We start from the raw sequence: 21,031 nt of genomic DNA, 5'->3' as shown, positions 1-21,031 counted from the left end.
CATTTTACATTATTCATTTTACGCCATATGAATGTTTTAGATATTTCTTCACTGTATAGCATACTGTGGCCCTTACGTACTATTCCTCTTATAGACATTTGTATCACTTCCTCACAATCCTCCCTGGTGGTCTAGTGGTTAGGATTCGGCGCTCTCACCGCCGCGGCCCGGGTTCGATTCCCGGTCAGGGAAGTAATTTTTTTTTTTTTTGTTTCCTTCACAATAAAATGCAAAAGAAACGTTTTTTTATTTTTCATGTTTGATGATGTGTGTAAGATTTGTGAAAACAGGCATCAAATCAGGAAGTCCTATAGCATGAATGCAGCATCATCTTGGCAATTATCTATATAGAGCAGGCATGACACTGTGTCCATTATCTCTGGTTGCACTAAGTTAATTTTGTATTCCGTTTTTTATTCTTTTTTTTTTTTTTTAAATGAGAACAATATGCGCCAAATGAGGTGCCTTGCCTGCTCCCTTTTTTTTGTTGTTTCAATAGGTTTTTATTTATTAAAAAAAAAAAAAAAAAATCAACTGTGCATGTGGTCTAATTACAACCTATTTAGCCATTAACCAGTTCAAAACAAGGAAAATTTACATTGTTGTTTTTTTTTTTTTTCATTTTTCATCCATGCTGCTTAAAAAGCTGTAACATTATTTCTCGAAATGGAAATTTTTGTTTTTTGTTATTGTTTTTTTTCCTCTCCCGGTTTCCAAGAGCCATCACTTTTTTCTTTATTCCGTCATTATGGCCACGTGAGAGCTTGTATCTTGCGGAATGAGTTGTACTTTTGAATGACACCATTGATTTTACCTTATAGTGTACTGGAAAACTGGAAAAGAAACAACTCCAAGTGTTGTGAAAGTATAAAAAAAAAGTACAATGCCACAATTGTTGTTTTTTTTTTTTTTTTTTTTTTTTGGGGGGGGGGTATTTACCCTGTTCTCTACATGGTAAACTTAGCAGGCAATATGATTCCCCAGGTCAGTATGATCATGTAGATACCAGACATGTATAGTTATTTTTTTATTTAAGTGGTGAAAATAATAAAAATTATATGAAAAAAAGTTTTCGCGTTTGTCTCCATTTTCTGAGATCAGTAGCATTTGCATTTTTCGGGATCTGGGGCTTGGCGAGGGCAAACATCCTGAGCTGACAATTGTTTTTATTGATACCATAAGCCGGCGTTCATAGGAGATTCACAATGACAGGTGCGGGGACTTCTGCAGATCCCCAGCCATCATGGCCAGGGCCACCATCATGGCATTACTGCCCTTACTGGCGTAATGGACCCGGTGAGGAGGGGGGCCCAGCCCAAGCCCCCTCCTAACCAGACCCCATGTTCAATTACAATTTATGGTTGTGCAGAAAGCCACCGGCTTCCTGCCTGGCAACCAGGGCCAACGTCACCACCCGGCGCAAGTGCCGGACCCTGGACGAACGGGGGGAATGCTCACCGCTGGAGACACCGGCACACTATGGGGCTCTTGAGTCGGGCGAGCCTGGTACCAGCACTGTCCCTCCTCCAATAATCACCTCTCCCCGTTCCCCGCTCCTGGGTCTGCTCCGGTCTACTGTCTTTGGCGTCTTCTGACTCTCTGAGATGTCTCAGGGCAGAGGGTGCGATGACATCACTACAGCGCACCCCCTGTGCTAAGCAGCGGAGACTATAAAGGCACGGATGATTGACCTCGTGGAGACCAAAACATCCAACACCACGGAGACACCATCACGTGTTTCTCAACGCAGTGATCCAGAACACTGCCCCCAAATATGCAAATGCAAGTAGAGGAGCTGCGGAGACACCATCACGTGTTTCTCAACGCAGGCAGTGAATAGCCAGGCCTTTCACCGGGAAGGAACAACCAAGGGAAGGGCAGCATCCAATAAAGGAAAACATCCAATAAAGGAAAACCACCTATGCCAAGCATGGTATCCATCCACAGACAGCTGTTTCGGGGGTTTTGCCCCTCATCAGTGTGGAGTAGGAAACTGGCTATTAGGAGCAGTGCCTAGTAGAAAGTCTATAAAGGCACGGATGATTGACCTCGTGGAGACCAAAACATCCAACACCACGGAGGCTAAGCAGCGGAGAGTCAGAAGATGCTCAGGTGACCGGAGCAGCGGGGAACAAGGAGAGGTGAATAATGGATCATTGTTTTATTTTTATTTATGGAGCATTATATGGGGCCCATTATACTGTATGGGACTATTATATACTGTATGGAGCAATATATGGGGCCATTATATACTGTATGGAGCAATATATGGGGCCATTATATACTGTATGGAGCAATATATGGGGCCATTATATACTGTATGGAGCAATATATGGGGCCATTATATACTGTATGGAACAATATATGGGGCCATTATATACTGTACTAGCTGAAGAGCCCAGCGTTGCCTGAGCATAATAACTAACTATGGTTAGTTATAACAAATTATAATGATTATCCTCCATCCCATAGTCCTGTGCCCATATACCCATCATACATATCCTCCATTCCATAGTCCCGTGCCCATATACCCATCATACATATCCTCCATTCCATAGTCCCGTGCTAATATACCCATCATACATATCCTCCATCCCATAGTCCATAGTCCCGTGCCCATATACCCATCACACATCCTCCTTCCCATAGTCCTGTGCCCATATACCCATCATACATATCCTCCATTCCATAGTCCCGTGCCCATATACCCATCATACATATCCTCCATCCCATAGTCCCGTGCCCATATACCCATCACACATCCTCCTTTCCATAGTCCCGTGCCCATATACCCATCAAACATATCCTCCATTCCATAGTCCCGTGCCCATATACCCATCATACATATCCTCCATCCCATAGTCCCGTGCCCATATTCCCATCATACATATCCTCCATCCCATAGTCCCGTGCCCATATACCCATAACACATCCTCCATCCCATAGTTCCGTGCCTATATACCCATTTATGACATCATCTTCGCCATGGCAACCATTCTGACATCATCGTCACCATGGCAACATATTATGACATCATTGTCACCATGGCAACCATTATGACATAACCGTCACCATCACAACCTATTATGTCATCATCACCATGGCAACCATAAAGACAACTGTCACCATTGCAACCTTTTATGACATATTCATCGCCATGGCAACCATTATGACATCATCTTCGCCATGGCAGCCTTTATGACATCATTGTCGCCATGGCAACCATTATGACATCATCATCAATACACACACATACACTCGTTTTTATATATATAGATGGGGTAATATATGGGGCCATTATATACTGTATGGAGCAATATACGGGGCCCATTATATATTGTATGGAGCAATATATGGGGCCATTATATATTGTATGGAGCAATATATGGGGCCCATTATACTGTATGGAGCAATATATAAGGCCTATTATATACTGTATGGAGCAACATACAGTATGGGGCCCATTATATACTTTATGGAGCAATATATGGGGCCAGTATATACTGTATGGATCAATATATGGGGCCATTATATACTTTAGTGAGCAATATATAGGGGCCCATTATACACTGTATGGAGCAATATATGGGGTCCATTATATACAGTATGGAGCAATATATGGGGCCTATTATATACTGTATGGAGCAATATATGGGGCCATTATACACTGTATGGAGCAATATATTGAACCATTATATACTGTATGGAGCAATATATGGGGCCCATTATACTGTATGGAGCAATATGTGGGGCCATTATATACTGTATGGAGCAATATATGCGCCCATTATACTGTATACTGTATTGAGCACTATATGCGGCCCATTATATACTGTATCGAGCAATATATGGGGCCCATTATATACTGTGTGGAGTAATATATGGGGCCATTATATATTGTATGAAGAAATATATGGGGCCATTATATTCTGTATGGAGCAATATATGGGGCCATTATACACTGTATGGAGCAATACAGGGGGCCATTATATACTGTATGGAGCAATATATGGGGCCCATTATACACTGTATGGAGCAATACAGGGGGCCATTATATACTGTATGGATCAATATATGGGGCCAGTATATACTGTATGGAACAATATATGCGGCCCATTGTATACTGTATGGAGCAATATATGGGGCCATTATATACTGTATGGAGCAATATATGGGACACATTATATACTGTATTATACAATATATGCGGCCCATTATATACTGTATGAAGCAATACATGGGGCCATTATATACTGTATGGAGCAATATATGCGGCCCATTATATACTGTATCGAGCAATATATGGGGTCCATTATATACTGTATGGAGCAATATATGGGGCCATTATATACTGTATGGAGCAATACATGGGACCAGTATATACTGTATTATACAATATATGCGGCCCATTATATACTGTATGAAGCAATACATGGGGCCATTATATACTGTATGGAGCAATATATGCGGCCCATTATATACTGTATGGAGCAATATATGCGGCCCATTATATACTGTGTGGAGCAATGTATGGGGCCCATTATATACTGTATGGAGTAATATGGGGCCAGTATATACTGTATGGAGCAATATATGGGGCCATTATATACTGTATGAAGAAATATATGGGGCCATTATATTCTGTATGGAGCAATATATGGGGCCAGTATATAATGTATGGAACAATATATGCGGCCCATTATATACTGTATGGAGCAATATATGGGGCCATTATATACTGTATGGAGTACTATATGGGGCCATTATATACTGTATGGAGCAATATATGGGGCCATTATATACTGTATGGAGTACTATATGGGGCCATTATATACTGTATGGAGCAATATATGGGGCCATTATATACTGTATGGAGTACTATATGGGGCCATTATATACTGTATGGAGTACTATATGGGGCCATTATATACTGTATGGAGCAATATATGGGACCCATTATATACTGTATGGAGCAATACAGGGGGCCCATTATATACTGTATGGAGTAATATATGGGGCCCATTATATACTGTATGGAGCAATATATGGGTCCATTATATACTGTGTGGAGCAATATATGGGGCCTTTTTATACTGCACTAGATGGTGGCCCGATTCTAACACATTGGGTATTCTAGAATATGCATGTCCATGTAGTATATTGCCCAGCCATGTAGTATATTGCCCAGCGACGTAGTATATTGCCCAGCGATGTAGTATACAGCACAGAGCCACGTAGTATATTGCCCAGCCACGTAGTATATTGCCCAGCCACGAAGTATATTGACCAGTCACGTAGTATATTGCACAGCCACGTAGTATATTGCCCAGCCACGTAGTATATTGCCCAGCCACGAAGTATATTGACCAGTCACGTAGTATATTGCACAGCCACGTAGTATATTGCCCAGCGACGTAGTATACAGCACAGAGCATATTGCACAGCCATGTAGTATATTGCCCAGTGACGTAGTATACAGCACAGAGCCACGTAGTATGTTGCGCAGCCACATAGTATACAGCACAGAGCATATTGCGCAGTCACGTAGTATATTGCCCAGTTACGTAGTATATTGCCCAGTGACTAAGTATATTGTCCAGCCACGTAGTATATTGCACAGCGACGTAGTATACAGCACAGAGCCACGTAGTATATTTCCCAGCCACGTAGTACATTGCCCAGCCACGTATGTCACAGGTTAAAAAATAAAAAATAAACATACTCAGCTTCGGATCTGAGGGCCCCTTGTAGTTCTGTCGCCTGTTCGCCAGCTTCCGGTCCCAGGGTGTGATGACGTCGCGGTCACATGACCGTGACGTCATGGCAGGTCCTTCTCGCGCAGGCGAGCAGGACCTGTGATGACGTCGCAGTCACATGACCGTGACGTCATGGAAGGTCCTTGTCGCATACCATCTTTAGCACCGGAGGAGCGAGGAGCGGGAAAGGCGCTGGAGGGTGAGTATATGATGATTTTTTATTTTTTTATTATTTTTAACATTAGATCTTTTTACTATTGACGCTGCATAGGCTGCATCAATAGTAAAAACTTGGTCACACAGGGTTAATAGCAGAAGTAACGGAGTGAGTTACCCGCGACATAACGCGGTCCGTTACCGCTGGCATTAACCCTGTGTGAGCGGTGACTGCGGGGAGTATGGAGCGGGCGCTGAGTGCAGGGGAGTAGGGAGGGAGTAATCGGACTGTGGCCATCGCTGATTGGTCGCGGCAGCCATGACAGGCAGCTGGCGAGTCCAATCAGCGACTTGGATTCCATGACAGACAGAGGCCACGACCAATAAATAACCGTGACAGACAGAAGGACAGACAGAAAGACGGAAGTGATCCTTAGACAATTATATAGGTGGAGTAATATGGGGTCCATTATATACTGTATGGAGCAATATATAGGCCATTATATACTGTATGGCAGTAGCATAGGTACGGGGGAGAGAGGGAGCAGTAGCCCCGAGACCAGCGCTCTGGTCAAACACGCAGCGTCCAGATGTTACAGCATAGTGGAGGGGATTTCATGAAATCCCGTCTCCACTATGCATTAAAAGACGCATGCGACATACCTGCGGTAACGGACATGCGGCGCGTCTTTTAAGAACGCAGCATGTCCTTATATTGCAGAAACAACGCAAGGACAGGGAGGGCAGGTGACCTGCCAGTGACCTCAGGTGCAGATTTGGTCAGGATTTTACCTGCATAAAATCCTGACCAAATCCTGATGCAATCCTGAACGTGGACACATACCCTAACTGTATCGGCGTGCACAGCACCCATACAGTTACATGAAGGGAGAATCAATCTCCATGCACTGGTACATGGCCGCTCTGGGGCTCCTGTGCAGTGGGGGGGTGATTCCAGCAGTGCCCCCCATCCACCATTGCAAGTTCAACTTTATCGGCTAGATGCCGACACAGTTGATTGCATTGATGAGAGTGGGAGCGTTACGATACCTCAACCATCATTTCCCCTCTCAGTGTCTGGAGTCACTGATGCACCCTCTGTCCGGAGATGTGCAGGCGCTCGGAGCAGCGGGGGAACAAGGAGGAGAGGTGAGTATTGAATTAATTTTTTTATGGGGGTGCTTTATATTATATAGAGTCTACCTATGGGGAGTGCATTATGCAATATAGAGTCTGCCTATGGGGGGTGTATTATACAGTATAGAGTCTGCCTATGGGGAGGTGCATTATACGGTATAGAGTCTGCCTATGGGGTATGAATTCTACTATATAGTCTGCTTATGGGGAGTGCATTATACTATATAGTGTCTGCCTATGGGGAGTGCATTATACTATATAGAGTCTGCCTATGGGGAGTGCATTATATTATAAAGAGGCCTATGATTAGTGCATTAGACCAGGGGTCCCCAACTCCAGTCCTCAAGGCCCACCAACATGTCATGTTTTCAGGATTTCCTTAGTCTTGCCAAGGTAATAATTGCATCACCTGTGCAATGCAAAGGAAATCCTGAAAACATGACCTGTTGGTGGGCCTTGAGGACTGGAGTTGGGGACCTCTGCATTAGACTATATGGGGACCTATGGGGAGTACATTATATTATATAGAGACCTATGGGGAGTGCATTATACTATATTGAGGATTATCTGGTGCATTATACTATATGGAGGCTATCTAGGGGGCCATCATATACTATGGAGATTTCAGTGAGTGGGCCATCATATAGTGTTCGAGCCATCAAAAAGTTTGGGAGCTATTAAACGGTCAGTATACTGTGTGGATGGTACTATACAGTGAGGGGGCATTATACTGTGTATAAGAGAGCATCATACTGTGTATAGGGGAGCTGTACGGGGGGAGACTCGGGACATTATTAAATGTAAAGTGGGCATCTATTGTTGTAGGGGAACTTGGGTTACTGTGGCTGTCAAAAGGGCACACAGGGCATTATTACTTTATAGGGGCAAAATGTGGGCACTGTTTTCTAGGGCACTTGCACAGGGCAATATTATATTCTAGAGGTTTGTTTTACCATCTAGAGGGCACATGGTACCACACAGAAGGTGCAGTAAGAGGGACACATACAACAGCAGTGGCTCAGCATTAAGGTATCAGCAGAATAAGGAGTTTGTGCAGGTTGGGAATAGATGGGGACAGTGCTGAAAATATGAGACATCAAATGTGCCTTTGTTTGTCTCCCATTATTCTGTATGGAGCATTATATTGGGCCAATATACTCTATGGAGCATTATATGGGGCCCATTATACTATATGGAGCAATATATGGGCCCCATAATATGTATAGGACAATATATGGGGTCCATAATACTGTATGGAGCAATATATGGGGCTCATAATAATATTTGAAGCAATATAAAGAGCACATTATACTGTATGTAGGACTATGTGATGCCCATTATACTGTATGAAGCAATATCCCATAAGTGTAATATTAGTATTTTGTTTTTTATTAATGATCAGTATTGTAGTATTCGGTCACTATGTGGTGGTAATATGTGGTCGGGTCATGGTGTGGTGATATTTGTCCCCTGTATGGGGTATTATTCGGTCACTATGTGATGGTAATATGTGGTCTGGTCATGGTGTGATTATTTGTCCCTTGTATGTGGTATTATTTGATCACTATGTAGTGGTAATATGTGGTCCGGTCAAGGTGTGGTGGTATTTGTCCCTTGTATGGAGTATTTTTCGGTCACTATGTGGTAGTAATATGTGGTCTGGTCAAGGTGTGGTGATATTTTTTCCTTGTATGTGGCATTATTCATTCGCTATGTGGTGGCAATATGTGATCTGGTCATGTGTGGTTTTATTCGTCCCTTGTATGTGGTATTATTTGGTCACTATGTTACATAGTTACATAGTTACATAGTTATTAAGGTTGAAGGAAGACTTAAAGTCCATCTAGTTCAACCCATAGCCTAAACTAACTTGCCCTAACCTGTTGATCCAGAGGAAGGCAAAAAAAAACCATGTGGCAAAGAATAAGCTCCACCTTGGGGAAAAAAATTCCTTCCCGACTCCACATACGGCAATCAGACTAGTTCCCTGGATCAACGCCCTATCAAGGAATCTAGTGTATATACCCTGTAACATTATACGTTTCCAGAAAGGTATCCAGTCCCCACTTAAATTTAAGTAATGAATCACTCATTACAACATCATACGGCAGAGAGTTCCATAGTCTCACTGCTCTTACAGTAAAGAATCCGCGTCTGTTATTATGCTTAAACCTTTTTTCCTCCAAACGTAGAGGATGCCTGTTGTGAATTCTGTGGCTGAATTCACTTCTGTGGTCACAAGTGGTATTGCAGTCTCTGGGCTTCCTCCCTCAGGTGTTTTGGTGAGCTCGTTGGCTGCCTTGCTATTTAGCTCCACCTGAGTCTGTCTTCTTGCTCCTTGTCAATGTTCCAGTGTTGGATCTGAGCTACTGCATCTTTCCTTGGGCCTGCTGCTCTGCTAGATAAGTGCTTCTAGTTTGTTTTCTGTTTTTTCTGTCCAGCTTGCTATTAACTTTTGCTGGAAGCTCTGAGAAGCAAAGGGGTGCACCGCCGTGCTGTTAGTTCGGCACGGTGGGTCTTTTTGCCCCTTTGCGTGGTTTTCGTTTTAGGGTTTTTTGTAGACTGCATAGTTCTCTTTGCTATCCTCGCTCTGTCTAGAATATCGGGCCTCACTTTGCTGAATCTATTTCATTCCTACGTTTGTCTTTTCATCTTGCTAACAGTCATTATATGTGGGGGGCTGCCTATTCCTTTGGGGTATTTCTCTGAGGTAAGTCAGGCTTGTATTTCTATCTTCAGGCTAGTCAGCTCCTCAGGCAGTGCCGAGTTGCATAGGTAGTGATAGGCGCAATCCACTGCTGCTTATAGTTGTGTGAGGATAGATCAGGTACTGCAGTCTACAGAGATTCCACGTCTCAGAGCTCGTCCTATTGTTTTTGGTTATTGCCAGATCTCTGTATGTGCGCTGATTACTGCACGCTGTGTTGCCTGATTGCCAGCCATAACAGTACAAGGAGCCACACCAATGATTCCCAATAGAGGGAAAAAAGAAATCCTGACATCATTTTTTTTTCTTAGCTCTGTCTTCAGTCTTTTTTTTCCCCTAGACATTAGAGTGCTTCAGGACACAGCTGTGGACATGGATATTCAGGCTCTGTGCTCCTCAATGGATAATCTCGTTGTAAATGTACAAAAGATTCAAGATACTATTGATCAGAAATCGATGCTAGAACCAAGAATTCCGATTCCTGATTTGTTTTTTGGTGACAGAACTAAGTTCCTGAGCTTCAGAAATAATTGTAAGCTATTTTTGGCCTTGAAACCTCATTCTTCTGGTAATCCTATTCAACAGGTTTTGATTATTATTTCTTTTTTGCGCGGCGACCCACAGGACTGGGCGTTTTCTCTTGCACCAGGAGATTCTGCATTGAGTAATGTTGATGCATTTTTCCAGGCGCTGGGATTGCTTTACGATGAGCCTAATTCAGTGGATCAGGCTGAGAAAAATCTGCTGGCTTTATGCCAGGGTCAGGATGATGTAGAAGTATATTGTCAGAAATTTAGGAAGTGGTCAGTACTTACTCTGTGGAATGAATCTGCACTAGCGGCTTTGTTCAGAAAGGGTCTCTCTGAAGCTCTTAAGGATGTAATGGTGGGATTTCCTATGCCTGCTGGTTTGAATGAGTCTATGTCCTTGGCCATTCAGATCGGTCGTCGCTTGCGCGAGCGTAAATCTGTGCACCATCTGGCGGTATTGTCTGAGAGTAAACCTGAGCCTATGCAGTGCGACAGGACTATGACTAAAGTAGAACGGCAAGAACACAGACGTCTGAACAGACTGTGTTTCTATTGTGGTGATTCTACTCATGCTATTTCTAATTGTCCTAAACGCACTAGGCGGTTCGATAGCTCTGCCGTTATTGGTACTGTACAGTCAAAATTCCTTTTGTCCATTACCTTAATGTGCTCTTTGTCATCGTATTCTGTCATGGCGTTTGTGGATTCAGGCGCTGCCCTGAATCTGATGGATTTGGATTATGCTAAACGTTGTGGATTTTTCTTGGAGCCTTTGCGGTGTCCTATTCCGTTGAGAGGAATTGATGCTACACCTTTGGCCAAGAATAAGCCTCAGTACTGGGCCCAGCTGACCATGTGCATGGCTCCTGCACATCAGGAAGTTATTCGCTTTCTGGTACTGCATAATTTGCATGATGTGGTCGTGTTGGGGTTGCCATGGCTACAAACCCATAATCCAGTATTGGATTGGAACTCTATGTCGGTAACCAGCTGGGGTTGTCAGGGAGTACATGGTGATGTTCCATTTTTGTCTATTTCGTCATCCATTCCTTCTGACACCCCAGAGTTCTTGTCGGACTTTCAGGATGTATTTGAAGAGTCCAAGTCTGATGCCCTACCTCCGCATAGGAATTGTGATTGTGCTATCGATTTGATTCCTGGTAGTAAATTCCCTAAGGGTCGTTTATTTAATTTGTCCGTACCTGAACACACCGCTATGCGCAGTTATGTGAAGGAGTCCCTGGAGAAGGGACATATTCGCCCATCGTCGTCACCATTGGGAGCAGGGTTCTTTTTTGTAGCCAAGAAGGATGGTTCGCTAAGACCGTGTATTGATTACCGCCTTCTTAATAAGATCACTGTTAAGTTTCAGTATCCCTTGCCATTGATTTCTGACTTGTTTGCTCGGATTAAGGGGGCTAGTTGGTTTACTAAGATTGATCTTCGTGGTGCGTATAATCTGGTGAGAATCAGGCAGGGAGATGAATGGAAAACGGCATTTAATACGCCCGAGGGTCATTTTGAGTATCTGGTGATGCCGTTCGGACTTGTCAATGCTCCATCTGTTTTTCAGTCTTTTATGCATGACATTTTCCGTGAGTATCTGGATAAATTCTTGATTGTTTACTTGGATGACATTTTGATCTTCTCAGATGATTGGGAGTCTCATGTGAAGCAAGTCAGAATGGTTTTCCAGGTACTGCGTGCTAATTCCTTGTTCGTGAAGGGATCAAAGTGTCTCTTCGGTGTGCAGAAAGTTTCATTTTTGGGGTTCATCTTTTCCCCTTCTACTATCGAGATGGATCCGGTTAAGGTTCAGGCCATCCAGGATTGGACCCAGCCGACATCTCTAAAAAGTCTGCAGAAATTCCTGGGCTTTGCTAATTTTTATCGTCGCTTCATCTGTAATTTTTCTAGCATTGCCAGACCATTGACCGATTTGACCAAGAAGGGTGCTGATTTGGTTAATTGGTCTTCTGCTGCCGTGGAAGCTTTTCAGGAGTTGAAGCGTCGTTTTTGCTGTGCCCCTGTGTTGTGTCAACCTGATGTTTCTCTTCCGTTCCAGGTCGAGGTTGATGCTTCTGAGATTGGTGCAGGGGCGGTTTTGTCACAGAGAGGTTCTGGTTGCTCAGTGTTCAAACCATGTGCTTTCTTTTCCAGGAAATTTTCTGCTGCTGAGCGTAATTATGATGTGGGCAACCGAGAGTTGCTGGCCATGAAGTGGGCATTCGAGGAGTGGCGTCATTGGCTTGAGGGTGCTAAGCATCGCGTGGTGGTTTTGACTGATCATAAGAACCTTACTTATCTTGAGTCTGCCAAGCGCTTGAATCCTAGACAGGCCCGTTGGTCGTTATTTTTTGCTCGTTTTGATTTTGTGATTTCATACCTTCCGGGCTCTAAAAATGTGAAGGCGGATGCTCTGTCTAGGAGTTTTGTGCCCGACTCTCCGGGGTTATCTGAGCCGGCGAGTATCCTCAAGGAAGGAGTCATTGTGTCTGCCATCTCCCCTGATTTGCGGAGAGTGTTGCAGAAATTTCAGGCTAATAAACCTGATCGTTGTCCGGCCGAGAAACTGTTCGTCCCTGATAGGTGGACTAGTAAAGTTATCTCTGAACTTCATTGTTCGGTGCTGGCCGGTCATCCAGGAATCTTTGGTACCAGGGAGTTGGTTGCTAGATCCTTCTGGTGGCCGTCTCTGTCGCGGGATGTGCGTGCTTTTGTGCAGTCCTGTGGAATTTGTGCTAGGGCTAAGCCCTGCTGTTCACGTGCCAGTGGGTTGCTTTTGCCCTTGCCGGTCCCGAAGAGGCCTTGGACACATATTTCGATGGATTTCATTTCTGACCTTCCCGTTTCTCAAAAGATGTCGGTCATTTGGGTGGTCTGTGATCGCTTTTCTAAAATGGTCCATCTGGTGCCCTTGGTTAAATTGCCTTCCTCCTCTGATTTGGTGCCTTTGTTCTTCCAGCATGTGGTTCGTTTACATGGCATTCCTGAGAATATTGTTTCTGACAGAGGTTCCCAGTTTGTCTCGAGGTTCTGGCGAGCCTTTTGTGGTAGGATGGGCATTGACCTATCTTTCTCCTCGGCCTTCCATCCTCAGACTAATGGCCAGACCGAACGAACCAATCAGACCTTGGAAACATATCTGAGATGTTTTGTTTCCGCTGACCAGGATGATTGGGTGTCATTTTTGCCGTTGGCTGAGTTCGCCCTTAATAATCGGGCCAGCTCGGCTACCTTGGTCTCTCCATTTTTCTGCAATTCTGGGTTCCATCCTCGTTTCTCTTCAGGACAGGTTGAGTCTTCGGACTGTCCTGGTGTGGATTCTGTGGTGGACAGGTTGCAGCAGATCTGGACTCAGGTAGTGGACAATTTGACCTTGTCCCAGGAGAAGGCTCAGCTTTTCGCTAATCGCAGACGCCGTGTGGGACCCCGACTTCGTGTTGGGGATCTGGTTTGGTTATCTTCTCGTCATATTCCTATGAAAGTTTCCTCTCCTAAATTTAAACCTCGTTTTATTGGTCCGTATAGGATTTCTGAGATTCTCAATCCGGTGTCTTTTCGTCTGACCCTCCCAGACTCCTTTTCCATACATAATGTATTCCATAGGTCGTTGTTGAGGAGATACGTGGCACCTATGGTTCCATCTGTGGAGCCTCCTGCCCCTGTTTTGGTGGAGGGGGAATTGGAGTATATTGTGGAGAAGATTTTGGATTCTCGTGTCTCTAGACGGAAACTCCAGTATCTGGTCAAATGGAAGGGTTATGCTCAGGAAGATAATTCCTGGGTTTTTGCCTCTGATGTCCATGCCCCAGATCTTGTTCGTGCCTTTCATGTGGCTCATCCTGGTCGGCCTGGGGGTTCTGGTGAGGGTTCGGTGACCCCTCCTCAAGGGGGGGTTACTGTTGTGAATTCTGTGGCTGAATTCACTTCTGTGGTCACAAGTGGTATTGCAGTCTCTGGGCTTCCTCCCTCAGGTGTTTTGGTGAGCTCGTTGGCTGCCTTGCTATTTAGCTCCACCTGAGTCTGTCTTCTTGCTCCTTGTCAATGTTCCAGTGTTGGATCTGAGCTACTGCATCTTTCCTTGGGCCTGCTGCTCTGCTAGATAAGTGCTTCTAGTTTGTTTTCTGTTTTTTCTGTCCAGCTTGCTATTAACTTTTGCTGGAAGCTCTGAGAAGCAAAGGGGTGCACCGCCGTGCTGTTAGTTCGGCACGGTGGGTCTTTTTGCCCCTTTGCGTGGTTTTCGTTTTAGGGTTTTTTGTAGACTGCATAGTTCTCTTTGCTATCCTCGCTCTGTCTAGAATATCGGGCCTCACTTTGCTGAATCTATTTCATTCCTACGTTTGTCTTTTCATCTTGCTAACAGTCATTATATGTGGGGGGCTGCCTATTCCTTTGGGGTATTTCTCTGAGGTAAGTCAGGCTTGTATTTCTATCTTCAGGCTAGTCAGCTCCTCAGGCAGTGCCGAGTTGCATAGGTAGTGATAGGCGCAATCCACTGCTGCTTATAGTTGTGTGAGGATAGATCAGGTACTGCAGTCTACAGAGATTCCACGTCTCAGAGCTCGTCCTATTGTTTTTGGTTATTGCCAGATCTCTGTATGTGCGCTGATTACTGCACGCTGTGTTGCCTGATTGCCAGCCATAACAGATGCCCCCTTGTCCCTGTTTCAGGTCTATGATTAAAAAGATCATCAGAAAGGTCTTTGTACTGTCCCCTCATATATTTATACATTAACATAAGATCACCCCTTAGTCTTCGTTTTTCCAAACTAAATAGCCCCAAGTGTAATAACCTATCTTGGTATTGCAGACCCCCCAGTCCTCTAATAACCTTGGTCGCTCTTCTCTGCACCCGCTCCAGTTCAGCTATGTCTTTCTTATACACCGGAGACCAGAACTGTGCACAGTATTCTAAGTGTGGTCGAACAAGTGACTTGTATAGAGGTAAAATTATGTTCTCCTCATGAGCATCTATGCCTCTTTTAATGCATCCCATTATTTTATTTGCCTTTGTAGCAGCTGCCTGACACTGGCCACTAAATATGAGTTTGTCATCCACCCATACACCCAGGTCTTTTTCATTGACGGCTTTGCCCAGAGTTTTAGAATTAAGCACATAATTATACATCTTATTACGTCTACCCAAGTGCATGACCTTACATTTATCCCCATTAAAGCTCATTTGCCATTTATCAGCCCAAGCTTCTAGTTTACATAAATCATCCTGTAATATAAAATTGTCCTCCTCTGTATTGATTACCCTGCAGAGTTTAGTGTCATCTGCAAATATTGAAATTCTACTCTGACTGCCCCCTACAAGGTCATTAATAAATATGTTAAAAAGAAGAGGGCCCAATACTGACCCCTGTGGTACCCCATTGCTAACCGCTACCCAGTCCGAGTGTGCTCCATTAATAACCACCCTTTGTTTCCTATCCCTGAGCCAGCGAGCCAGCTCTTAACCCACTTACACATATTTTCCCCTATCCCCATTATTCTCATTTTATGTATCAACCTTTTGTGTGGCACCGTATCAAAAGCTTTTGCAAAGTCCATATACACTACATCTACTGGGTTCCTTTGGTCCAGTCCGGAACTTACCTCTTCATAGAAACTGATCAAATTAGTCTGACATGAACGGTCCCTAGTAAACCCGTGCTGATACTGGGTCATGAGGTTATTCCTCTTCAGATACTCCAGTATATCATCCCTTAGAATGCCCTCCAGGATTTTACCCACAGTAGAGGTTAAGCTTACTGGCCTATAATTTCCGAGTTCAGTTTTTGCCCCCTTTTTGAATATTGGCACCACATTTGCTATACGCCAGTCCTGTGGTACAGACCCTGTTATTATGGAGTCTTTAAAGATTAAAAATAATGGTCTATCAATGACTGTACTTAATTCCTGCAGTACTCGAGGGTGTATCCCATCCGGTCCCAGAGATTTGTCAATTTTAGTGATTTTTAGACGCCGCCGCACTTCCTGCTGGGTTAAGAAGGTGACATTTAATGGGGAATTTTTATCACTAGTCATTTTGTCTGCCATGAGATTTTCTTGTGTAAATACTGATGAAAAAAAGTCATTTAGCATATTGGCTTTTTCCTCATCCTCATCCACCATTTCACCCAGACTATTTTTAAGGGGGCCAACACTATCATTTTTTAGTTTCTTACTATTTATGTAGTTGAAGAATATTTTGGGATTATTTTTACTCTCTCTGGCAATGAGTCTCTCTGTCTCAATCTTTGCTGCCTTGATTTGCTTTTTACAGAATTTATTTAATTTTTTGTATTTATTTAATGCCTCCTCACTACCTACTTCCTTTAATTCTCTAAATGCTTTCTTTTTGTCACTTATTGCGCCCCTTACAGCTCTGTTTAGCCATATTGGTTTCCTCCTATTTCTAGTATGTTTATTCCCATACGGTATATACTGTGCACAGGTCCTATCCAGGATGCTAATAAACGTCTCCCATTTTCTTTGTGTATTTTTGTGTCTCAGGATATCGTCCCATTTAATTGCACCAAGATCCTCTCTCATCCGTTGGAAATTTGCCCTCCTGAAGTTTAGTGTCCTTGTAACCCCTCTATTACACATCTTTTTAAAGGATACATGAAAACTTATTATTTTGTGATCGCTATTTCCCAAGTAACCCCCAACCCTTATATTTGCTATGCGGTCTGGCCTGTTGGTTAATATTAGGTCTAGCAGTGCCCCCCTTCTTGTTGGGTCCTGAACCAGCTGTGAGAGGTAATTGTCTCTCATAGTTGTCAAAAACCAATTACCTTTGCTGGAACTGCAGGTTTCTGTTCCCCAATCTATTTCAGGGTAGTTGAAGTCCCCCATAATAATGACTTTTCCTTGAGTCGCAGCTTCATCTATTTGCTTTACGAGGATATTTTCCATTGCTTCCATTATTTTTGGAGATTTATAACAAACCCCTATCAGTAATTTATTATTTTTTCCCCCTCCCCTTATCTCCACCCACAGGGATTCTACATTTTCATTAAATTCACCTATATTATCACGCCGGATGGGTTTTAAGGACGATTTTACATATAGACACACCCCTCCCCCTCGCTTATCTGTACGGTCATTTCTGAACAGACTATAGCCCTGCAAGTTAACAGCCCAGTCATGGCTCTCATCCAGCCACGTTTCAGATATCCCCACCATGTCATAATTATGCTCCAACAACATTAGTTCTAATTCGTCCATTTTGTTGGCGAGGCTTCTGGCATTAGTATACATGCACTTGATGTTCCTCTCTGTACCTCTACTCTTTCTTAAATTATTAACTGTTCTAACCCCATCCCCCATGCCACCGCCACCCCCAACTTCCTGTGGTGGAAATATGTGGTCTGGCCATGGCGTGGCAGTATTTGTCCCTTTATATTTTATTATTTAGTCATTATGTGGTGGTAGTATGTGGTCTGGTCATGGTGTGGTGGTATTTGTCCCTGTATGTGGTATTATTAGGACACTATGTGGTGGTAATATGTGGTCTGGCCATGGTGTGGCAGTATTTGTCCCTTGTATGTGGTATTATTGGTCATTTTAAAAAGGTATGTGACACATCCCTTAAAGAAAAATAAAGAAAAATATACCTAAAACGAGTTTTGGATATTTTAAGAAATGTTTAATAGGTTAGAGTAGGGTCCGGCAAAAAGAGTCTACTTTGTCATGGTGGCGGCTTAAATAATCTTTTGGCCAAAACAAAAGCTGATGGCTATGCATGTGATATGGTGTTCAATGGAAACTGATAATGTGTGATTGGTAAGAACATGGTGCAGAAGTGGAGTTTTTCCATGAGTGGGCAGTGTGACTGGAAGGTTCAAAGGGTGGAGGCAGAGCTGGGGTGGAGCCTGGGCAGGGTCTCAAGGGGACCCGAAAATTTTGCCAGTATGGGGACCTGAAATTCAAGGTGGCTGTCCTGGGTATAACAACCCATCGATGCCCACCCAATCACGTGACAGAGGCGCCGATGGGTGGGATGTGTGATGCGCTGCCAGCAGGCGTGTTGATACATCCCGATGTCAGAGATTAACTGCAGGATTTAACTGGTCAACAGCCGCAGGTAGAGCTCCGATCCCAGGGAAATATGCGGGCTCAGTCCCAGAACCAGCATCAGAGTTCGGGACACAACATATGACGTAAATGTGCATCATATGTCAAGAAGGGGTTAAGTAATTCGGTCAGGGTAGTTTTGTGAATCTTCACACCGGTCTATGAGCGTGCTGTCAGGATTCTCCGGTGGCAGTATAGAGAGCGGGCAGGCGACAACAATTATGCAATTCGCATACATTCAGTCACATGCTGACTAGATGTACATGGCTTCGCTCAATACAAGTGAATATGTCTAGTTGGAATGTGGCCAAAAGGAGCTTAAACGGGTTGAAAACAAGGTATCTATCCAGGGATAGGTGGTAGCCGTTGGGACCCGCTACCAAAGAGCAGAGCAGCAGTGCACAGGCTCCACCACTACATTCGTTCCCTATGGAGCTAAAGAGCGCTTTCCAGGAGCCTCATGGAAAATAAATGGAGAGGTGGTCAAGATTCCGACCTGCAGCTTCATTTTGTAATGGGGATAAAAGTGACATGTCGGGAATCTGCACGAGTCCCAGCGTTCAGACCCCCACCGATCAGAAAGTCATCCCCTTTCCCGTTGGTAGGTGATAACTCATTTAAACTCATCCAGTGTTGGAGTGGTGCCTTAAATGTAAGTCCCCTGCCCTCGGTCATATACTCGCTATACTTCGGAGTCTTCACCGTTTTTTGGTGACACAAGCTCTCAATGCAAGTCTATACGGGCCTGAACAAGGCTCTCATATACTTACATTGATTAGTGACCTCCGGCGCGCACCATGAAACAGTGGAGAAGCCGGCTGGTCATAAACTGCAGGAGACGCATCGGAATGGCGGCGAAAACAGATGAGAACGCAAAAGGTGAGTGTCAGACAGGGGACAGGGACTTGGATTTTCAGCACTACTCCAGCAGGGAAATAAAATAAAAAACAATGGAATGGTGCAACAAGCATGATCATAAGGTATTACTACATTCTGCAAACTCCAGACTATCGAGCTCAACGTTGTGAAGTCCAGATGCAGCCCAGAGCACGGACAGCGTGGCAATAAAGCTAAGGAAGGCTTAGTCCAGCTCCATGAACAGTCCAGTCTGGTATTGCAGTGAGATTTTTGGTGTAGGGAACACCACAGCTCGTCATGAGTTAGAAGTTCCCCCGTCCCGTCCCAGCTTTGCCCAATTCGGCAGAGCTGGGAAAAGCCAATAAAAGTTGCAAAATTTAGGCATAACTTTTGTGACTTTTCAAAGCTTTTACGGCAGAATTCTGGTGTGAAAGATTTGATGAATTGGATCATGTTTTTTCCCCCTTTTTCTGGCAACCCACACACTCCATAACATCTCTGGCCCTACAAGAACTGAGCAGGCGACTCCGGTAATATCAGCAAACACAGGTCATTCCTAACCACTCTGGCACCTAACTGTTCAATCTGGATTCCCAGAGGACCCAAGGCTAAAATTTTCATCCTTTAGGTCACGTTCACGCGTTCAGTATTTGGTCAGTATTTTTCACTAGTATTTGTAAGCCAAAATCAGGAGTGGACGAAAAATGCCGAAGTGGTGACGTGTTTCTATTATACTTTTCCTCTGATTGTTCCACTCCTGGTTTTGGCTTACAAATAACTGATGTAAAATACTGACCAAATACTCAAAATGTAAACGTGGCCTTAGGAGATGATACCAGCTTGGTTTCTTTCCTCCCCCTCCACCACATTTTTTCTCTTTTACCTTTGTTTGATGGCACTAGTATATTTTGTTGTGGTTCTTTTCCCCATTGTATTTGTAAAACTTAATAAAAAGATTTAAAAAAAATACACAATGAATCCACTCAAACCGTATCTTTATTGCACTGGCTTACAATTTAAATATCTAAATATTTTTACATTTAAAGGGTAGGTAGCAAGATTAAACGTTACCCCCTATTCAAAGGATATGGGATAATGTCTCGATCACTTGGGGTCCAAACTAATCCCGATGATGGAGCTCTGAACTGTCCCATAGTAACATAGTAACATAGTAACATAGTTAGTAAGGCCGAAAAAAGACATTTGTCCATCCAGTTCAGCCTATATTCCATCATAATAAATACCCAGATCTACGTCCTTCTACAGAACCTAATAATTGTATGATACAATATTGTTCTGCTCCAGGAAGACATCCAGGCCTCTCTTGAACCCCTCGACTGAGTTCGCCATCACCACCTCCTCAGGCAAGCAATTCCAGATTCTCACTGCCCTAACAGTAAAGAATCCTCTTCTATGTTGGTGGAAAAACCTTCTCTCCTCCAGACGCAAAGAATGCCCCCTTGTGCCCGTCACCTTCCTTGGTATAAACAGATCCTCAGCGAGATATTTGTATTGTCCCCTTATATACTTATACATGGTTATTAGATCGCCCCTCAGTCGTCTTTTTTCTAGACTAAATAATCCTAATTTCGCTAATCTATCTGGGTATTGTAGTTCTCCCATCCCCTTTATTAATTTTGTTGCCCTCCTTTGTACTCTCTCTAGTTCCATTATATCCTTCCTGAGCACCGGTGCCCAAAACTGGACACAGTACTCCATGTGCGGTCTAACTAGGGATTTGTACAGAGGCAGTATAATGCTCTCATCATGTGTATCCAGACCTCTTTTAATGCACCCCATGATCCTGTTTGCCTTGG

At 43.8% G+C, this 21,031-nt stretch overlaps 1 non-coding gene across 1 annotated transcript; it reads left to right on the top strand.

The window, feature by feature from the left end:
• Positions 1-120: 120 nt before the first annotated feature.
• TRNAE-CUC (transfer RNA glutamic acid (anticodon CUC)) lies at positions 121-192 on the top strand. The gene has a single exon. It is a non-coding gene; the product is annotated as a tRNA-Glu (tRNA).
• The last annotated feature ends 20,839 nt before the right edge of the window (positions 193-21,031 follow it).

The sequence above is a fragment of the Ranitomeya imitator genome, chromosome 2 (genome assembly GCF_032444005.1).
Source record: "Ranitomeya imitator isolate aRanImi1 chromosome 2, aRanImi1.pri, whole genome shotgun sequence".
NCBI classification, from domain to species: Eukaryota; Metazoa; Chordata; class Amphibia; order Anura; family Dendrobatidae; genus Ranitomeya; species Ranitomeya imitator.
Note: the sequence above shows the minus strand (reverse complement) of the source record. Positions and strands in the feature narration are given on the sequence as shown.